The following is an 8,166-nucleotide window of genomic DNA, read 5'->3' on the forward strand; positions in this document are numbered from 1 at the left end:
GTTTCTCTATTACAGAGAATGGCATAAGATTTATACCTGACCCCAGGTCACACAGAGCCTTCTTAAAGGTCATGGTGCCTATGGTACAGGGTATCAGGAATTTACCAGGATCTTATTTCTTTTGAGGTAGAGTTTGCTGAACCCATGTATCTAGTTCACTAGTGAGCAAGGGAGGTTCACCTTTCCAAGTCTCATTACCAAACAACTTGGCATTCAGCTTCATGATGGCTCCTAGATATTGAGCAACTTGCTCTTCAGTTACATCTTCATCCTCTTCAGAGGAAGAGTAGTTCTCAGAGCTCATGAATGGCAGAAAGAAGTTTAATGGAATTTCTATGGTCTCTATATGAGCCTCAGATTCCTTTAGGTCCTCAATAGGGAACTCCTTTCTGTCTGGGGAATGTCCCATGAGGTCTTCTCATTGGGGTTCACGTCCTCCCCTTCCTCTTTGGATTCGGCCATATTGATAATATCAATGGCCTTGCACTCTCTTTTTGGAATCTCTTCTGTATTGCTTGGGAGAGTACTAGGAGGAGTTTTAGTTATTTTCTTACTCAGCTGGCCCACTTGTGCCTCCAAATTTCTAATGGAGGACCTTGTTTCACTCATGAAACTTAAAGTGGCCTTAGATAGATCAGAGACTATGTTTGCTAAGCTAGAGTGGCTCTGCTCAGACTTCTCTGTCTGTTGCTGAGAAGATGATGGAAAAGGCTTGCTATTGCTAAACCTGTTTCTTCCACCATTATTAAAGCCTTGTTGAGGCTTTTATTGATCCTTCCATGAGAAATTTGGATGATTTATCCATGAGGAATTATAGGTGTTTCCATAGAGTTGACCCATGTAATTCACATCTGCCATTGTAGGGTTCTCAGGATCATAAGCTTCTTCTTCAGAAGATGCCTCTTTAGTACTATTAGATGCATTTTGCCATCCATTCAGACTCTGAGAAATCATGTTGACTTGCTGAGTCAACATTTTGTTCTGAGCAAATATGGCATTCAGAGCATCAATTTCAAGAACTCCCTTCCTCTGAGGCGTCTCATTACTCACAGGATTTCTCTCAGAGGTGTACATGAATTAGTTATTTTCAACCATGTCAATGAGTTCTTGCGCTTCTGCAGGCATTTTCTTTAGGTGAATGGATCCACCTGCAGAATGGTTCAGTGACATCTTAGAAAGCTCAGATAGACCATCATAGAATATATCTAAAATGGTCCACTCTGAAAGCATGCCAGAAGGACACTTTTTGGTCAACTGCTTGTATCTTTCCCAAGCTCCATAGAAGGATTCACCATCTTTTTGCTTGAAGGTCTGAACATCCACTCTAAGCTTGCTCAGCTTTTGAGGAGGAAAGAACTTGGCCAAGAAGGCCGTGACCAGCTTATCCCAAGAGTCCAGGCTATCTTTAGGTTGTGAGTCCAACCATTTTCTAGCTCTGTCTCTTACAGCAAAAGGGAAAAGCATGAGCCTGTTGACTTCATGATCTACTCCATTAGTCTTAACAGTATCACAGATCTGCAAGAACTCAGTTAAAAATTGATAGGGATCTTCTGATCGAAGTCCATGAAACTTGCAGGTCTATTGCATTAAAGCAACTAGTTGAGGCTTCAACTCAAAATTGTTTGCTCCAATGGCAGGGATTGAGATGCTTCTTCCATAAAAGTTGGAAGTAGGTGTAGTATAATCACCAAGCATCCTCCTTGCGCCTCCACTATTGTTATTGTGTTCGGCCATGTCTCTTTCTTTTTCGAGATTCTTTGTAAGGTTTTCTCTGGATTGTTGTGCTTTAGTTTCTCTTAGCTTCTTCTTCAGAGTCCTCTCAGGTTCAGGATCTGCTTCAACAAGAATGTCCTTGTCCTTGCTCCTGCTCATATGAAAAAGAAGAAAACAGAAAAGAAAGAGGAATCCTCTATGTCACAGTATAGAGATTCCTTTATGTGAGTAGAAGAAGAAAAGAATAGAAGAAGGAGGAGAAAAATCCGAACACAGAGGAGAAGAGAGTGTTCGAATTTTTAGATGAAGAGAAGAGTTAGTAAATGAATAAATAAATAGAAGAAGATGAGAGGGAGAGAATTTTGAAAATTGTTTTTGAAAAAAAAAAGTTAGTGATTTTCGAAAATTAAGAGAAGAAATAAAATTAAAATTAAAATTTGAAACAATTAGTTAATTAAAAAGAATTTTGAAAAAAAGTGAGGAATTTTCGAAAGTTAGAGAGAGAAAAGTGGTTAGGTGGTTTTGAAAAAGATAAGAAACAAAACAAAAAGTCAATTAGTTAGTTGAAAAAGATTTTGAAATTGATTTTGAAAAAATATGATTTGAGAAAGATATTTTGGAAAAGATTTGATTTTTAAAATTAAAATTGATTACTTGACTGACAAGAAACTAAAAGATATGATTCTAGAATTTAAAGATTGAACCTTTCTTAACAAGAAAGTAACAAACTTCAAATTTTTGAATCAATCATGTTAATTGTTAGTAAAGTTTTCGAAAATTATGAAATAAAATTAAGAAAAAGATTTTGAAAATCAATTTTTACAATTATTTTCGAAAATATAAAAGAAAAATGAAAAAGATTTTATTTTTGAAAAAGATTTTAAAAAAGATAAGATTTTTGAAATTGAAATCTTGACTTGACTTAACAAGAAACAACTTATTTTAAAAATTTTTGATCAAGTTAACACAAAGATTTCAAAAATTTTGAGTAAAATAAGGAAAAGATATTTTTTATTTTTTTGAATTTTTAATGATAAGAGAGAAAAACACAAATATGACCCAAAACATGAAAATTTTGGATCAAAACCAATGATGCATGCAAGAACACTATGAATGTCAAGATGAACACCAAGAACACTTTGAAGATCAAGATGAATATCAAGACTTATTTTTGAAAAATTTTCAAGAAAAGAAAAACATGCAAGACACCAAATTTAGGAATTTTCAATGCTTAGACACTATGAATGCAAGAATGCATATGAAAAACAACAAAAGACACAAAACAAGAAAATACGAAGATCAAACAAGAAGACTTATCAAGAACAACTTGAAGATCATCAAGAACACATGCATGAATTTTTGAAAAATGCAAAAGTTTTTAAAACATGCAATTGACACCAAACTTAAAAATTGACTCTAGACTCAAACAAGAAACACAAAATATTTTTGGCTTTTATGATTTTATAAATTCTTTTAGATTTTTTTTCGAAAATAATTTTTAGAAAAACAAAAAAAAGAAAAAATTTTTTGAAAAAATTTTTGAAAGCTTTTTGGAAAACAAAATAAGAAGAAAATTACCGAATCTGAGCAACAAGATGAACCGTCAGTTATCCAAACTCAAACAATCCCCAGCAACGGCGCCAAAAACTTGGTGCATGAAATTGTGATCATCAACAATGGCGCCAAAGATTTGGAGCTCTCAAACGTGAATCACACTTTGTCACAACTTCGCACAACTAACCAGCAAGTGCACTGGGTCGTCCAAGTAATACACCTTACGTGAGTAAGGGTCGATCCCACGGAGATTGTTGGTATGAAGCAAGCTATAGTCATCTTGTAAATCTTAGTTAGGCGGATTCAAATAGTTATAATGGTTTTCGAATAGAAAGATAAATAAAGCATAAAATAGAGATAGAGATACTTATGTAAATCATTGGTTGGAATTTCAAATAAGTGTATGGAGATGCTTTGTTCCTTCTGAATCTCTGCTTTCTTACTGCTTTCATCCAATCATTCTTACTCTTTTCTATGGCAAGCTGTATGTAGGGCGTCACTGTTGTCAATGGCTACTTCCCATCCTCTCAGTGAAAATGGTCCAAATGCTCTATCACAGCACGACTAATCATCTGTCGGTTCTCGATCATGTTGGAATAGAATCCAGTGATTCTTTTGCGTCTATCACTACGCCCAACACTCGCGAGTTTCAAGCTCGTCATAGTCATCCCATCTCAGATCCTACTCGGAATACCACAGACAAGATTTAGACTTTCCGGATCTTAGGAATGGCCGCCAATAATTCTAGCTTATACCACGAAGACTCCGATCTTTTGGAATGGAGGCTAAGAGACACGCGCTCGATCTAAGGTAGAACGGGAGTGGTTGTCAGGCACGCGTTCATAGGTGAGAATGATGATGAGTGTCACGGATCATCACATAGAGCTCCACACCTTAATCTATGGTGTGTAGAAACTCCACCGTTGAAGATACATAAGTGATGGTCCAGGCATGGCCGAATGGCCAGTCCCCATGAAGGTCTAAAATCGCATACACTGATTAAGGATCCATCGAAAGATAAGACGCCTAGTACAATAGTAAAAAGTTCTATTTATACCAAACTAGCTACTAGGGTTTATAGAAATAAGTCTAAGTGCAGAAATCCACTTCCGGGGCCCACTTTGGTGTGTGCTTGGGCTGAGCTTGAGCTTTACACGTGCAGATGCTTCTCTTGGGGTTAAACCCTAAGTTGTAACGTGTTTTTGGCGTTTAACTCTGGTTTGTGACGTGTTTCTGGCGTTTTACTCCAGAATGCAGCATGGAACTGGCGTTGAATGCCAGTTTGCGTTGTCTAAACTCGAATAAAGTATGGACTATTATATATTGCTGGAAAGCTCTGGATCTCGAATTTCCAACGCAATTGAGAGAACGCCGTTTAGAGTTCTGTAGCTCGAGAAAATCCATTTCAAGTGCAGGGAGGTCAGAATCCAACAGCATTTGTAGTCCTTTTTTAGCGTCCTATCAGATTTTTGCTCAGGTCCCTCAATTTCAGCCAGAAAATACCTGAAATCACAAAAAAACACACAAACTCATAGTAAAGTCCAAAAATGTGAATTTTGCATAAAAACTAATAAAAACATCCCTAAAAGTAGCTAGATATTACTAAAAACTACCTAAAAACAATGCCAAAAAGCGTATAAATGATCCGCTCATCATGGCCCCCTCCCCTGTTTCACATACTTTCTTTTCTCTCCTTCTCTCTACTTCTTTTCTTCTTTTCTCTTCTCCTCTCTTCTTTCCCTCCTCCAACCACCATCCATCACTATCATTCACCACCTACCATACTCTCTTTTAGTTAGTTATTTAGTTAGTTAGTGTTTAGTTGGTTAGTTAGTTATTGCATTAGTTAGTTTAATTTTCTATTTTGGTGCTAAGTGTTGGATGATTGAATTGATTGGTTGATTGTGTTGAGATATTGGTGCTGAATTATTTATATTGTTGTTGCTAAATGTTGTTGGATATCTTCATTGATGTCATATTTTATTACTTGGTATTGAGTTTTGACTGTTGAATGTTTGTACATACCAAGTATTTATGACATTGCCTTTGAGAATGTCTTTAGATTTCTAAATTGCATGTTTTGGCCACCATGTAATTTGATTTCATTATCTATCATTAGGCAATTTGTATGTAGTTGATGCATTTTTTTGTAAGGTGATGCTTTTTTATGATTGATTTTTTATTTAAAGCCACCTATTTGATGCATTAACATTAAGAATTGTGAAATTGGATCATAAGCTTACCTAATGACACTTTTGGAGCTTTTTAAGCTTTGTGGACTATGATTGCCATGTTTTCCACTTTATGTCAATGAGGTATTGCTTTATTATCCATTTCACAATTCCTTGATTCTTGCTTAAATGCTCTTGTACTTCTTCATCACTTGTTTGCTTACCTTAACATATAAGTTTCCTTTTTAAAGTATCTCAAGCACACTATAATGAGTGAAGTGCATGTTTCTTTTGTGTAATTATGACATAGCTTTCTATGCTAGTGTGTGTGTTCTAAACTACGCAACTTAGAATACACACACTTGTTTTCTTCATGTCACAAATGTATTCACTCACTCCATTTTAGTGATTCTCACCTCATTCCAATAATCTTTGCTTCCTTGCTTTTGCATCCACTCATCTTACTATCCTATTTTCTATTTTTCATGGATGAGGCACCATAAGCAATAAGGAAGCAGGAGAAAGAGCATGCAGCAACCGATTGATCCACCAGCTGAAGGTGGAAATCCGACGTCGCCATACCCCCTTGCTCGTCTTTGATTGCACGGAGGACCGTACAAGTCTTTAAGTGTGGGGAGGTCGTCACTAATCAGCAATCTTGAGTGACATACTCTAATCAAAAAAAGAAAAACTTTCACCTTTTATTTTTCTTAGTTTATATATATTTCTTGAGCCTTAATTGCATTTTTTCTTAGTTCATTGCATTTCTTTGCATATATGTAATAAGTTTAGTTAAAATAATGAAAAATTTTCAAGAAAAAAAAAACATTCTTAATAGGGCATCGACATCCTAACTGATTTGAGTTGGAACTTTTGATTGAAACTTGCTTGAAATATATTGTGGAACATATTTTTGAGCTAAGAACACATAAGCATGTGAGTTTTGAGCCTCATTGTGTGGTTGCATCATATAACCACTATTTTCATTCTTGTGTGTGTTATTATCTATTTATGATTGCAATCTTTGATTTGATTGATTCTTTATATCCTTTGTTTGATGTATATATGCATTTATATGATTGAGGCCTTCATTTCAATTAGCTTACTTACCCAAATAGCTTACCCTTTTATCTTTTTGTTAACCAACTTTGAGCCAATGTTAATCCCCTTTTGTTCTTAATTTTAGCACATCATTTACCCTAAGTAAAAAATAATAAATGTCCCTTATTTGGATCTTTGATTAGTTTAGACTAGTGAGAGTGTGTATCATCTAAGTGTGGGGAAGTTTGTGAACTTTGGTTGAGATAAAAGTGGATTTTTGTATTTTTGTTGAAATCTTGGGAATTGGGTATATATCCATGCATCAATTTCTTAAACCATATGCATTGAAACTTTTGTGTATATATTTTAGTTTGAAAAAAAAAAGAAAAAAAGCAATAAAAAGGGGGACAAAATGCCCCAAAGTAAAGTAACAATAACAATGCATATGAGTTGTGATTAAAAGAAAAATGCATGAGTGTGTAAGAAAAGTGAGGAATGGGTATTAGGTTTGGTTTGAGTTGTATGGGTTGTTATGTAGGTTAGGTGAGAACTTAAATTAGTGAAAGATTCAAAATTTAAGCTCACTTGACCTTATATAACCTTACCTTGACCCTAGCCCCATTACAACCTATAGAAAAGTCCTCATGATATTTATATGCATACATTGAATAAGTGTTGATTGTTAAATAAAAAACAAATCTTAGAAAGCTTGATTAAAGGAGAAATGAGTAAATTGACCCTATACACTTGAGTGGCTAGAACGGATACACATCCGGTGAGGGTTCGACTGCTCAATTACATGTTTTCACCTATGATTAATTCTTATCTTGCAAGTTTATAAATTCTTTTCTAGAACTCAATTCAAATGTGGATTTGAATTGCTTTAGCCCTTATGTGTATATATGTATTCTTGGAGTTTGATTTATTTTGACTGAGTGATTGCTTTCATATAGGTAGATTACATATAGGTAGTTTCCTTGCTTTGAATAAATGTAATTCCCCTTCTTATCTTTCTTTGGTATAGCATGAAGACATGCTATTATTTAAGTGTGGGAATGTGATGAATCCATATTTCATGATATTTATTTGTTCTATTTGGGAAGATTTCATCAACTTTTCTTGCACTTATCCATTGAAATAGCATAGTTCCATGATTTCTTTCTAAATTGTGCTTGAAAGTGAAAACATACTTTTTAGGTCTTTTAATTGCTAAATTTTATTCACTTTAATCTCATTGGATGCCTTGATGTGTTTGCTAAGTGATTTCAGGTTTCCAAGGCAAGTATGGGTTAAAGAAGTGAGAAAAAGAGCATGCAAAAGAGAAGAAACCATGAGGAAATGGAGTTTGGAAGATTCAGCATCTGTGCATGCGCACAGTGATGTGTGTGCACGCACAAGTGCGAGCTTGGCAATGCGTACGCGTGACCCATGCGTATGCATAGGAGTGAATTTCGTCAGGTGACGCGTACGCGTGACCCACGCGTACGCATGACCCTTGTCACGTGAGCTCATTGATTGCAAATCGCTGGGGGCGAATTCTGTGCCTCCAAAACCCAATCCAACCCATTTCTGAAGTTATTTCAAGCCAAAGTGAAGAGGAATGAAGGGGGGCAATTAGGTTTAGATTTTTCTATGTTCTTGTCTTAGTTTTCTAGAGAGAGGAGCTCCCTCTTCTCTCTAGAATTTA

The 8,166-nt window shown here is 35.5% G+C and overlaps 1 non-coding gene across 1 annotated transcript; it reads left to right on the forward strand.

The window, feature by feature from the left end:
* Positions 1-1,228: 1,228 nt before the first annotated feature.
* LOC127743377 (small nucleolar RNA R71) lies at positions 1,229-1,332 on the forward strand. Its single transcript, XR_008004769.1, has one exon. It is a non-coding gene; the product is annotated as a small nucleolar RNA R71 (small nucleolar RNA).
* Positions 1,333-8,166: the final 6,834 nt, after the last annotated feature.

This window comes from Arachis duranensis, chromosome 10 (assembly GCF_000817695.3).
Source record: "Arachis duranensis cultivar V14167 chromosome 10, aradu.V14167.gnm2.J7QH, whole genome shotgun sequence".
NCBI lineage: Eukaryota > Viridiplantae > Streptophyta > Magnoliopsida > Fabales > Fabaceae > Arachis > Arachis duranensis.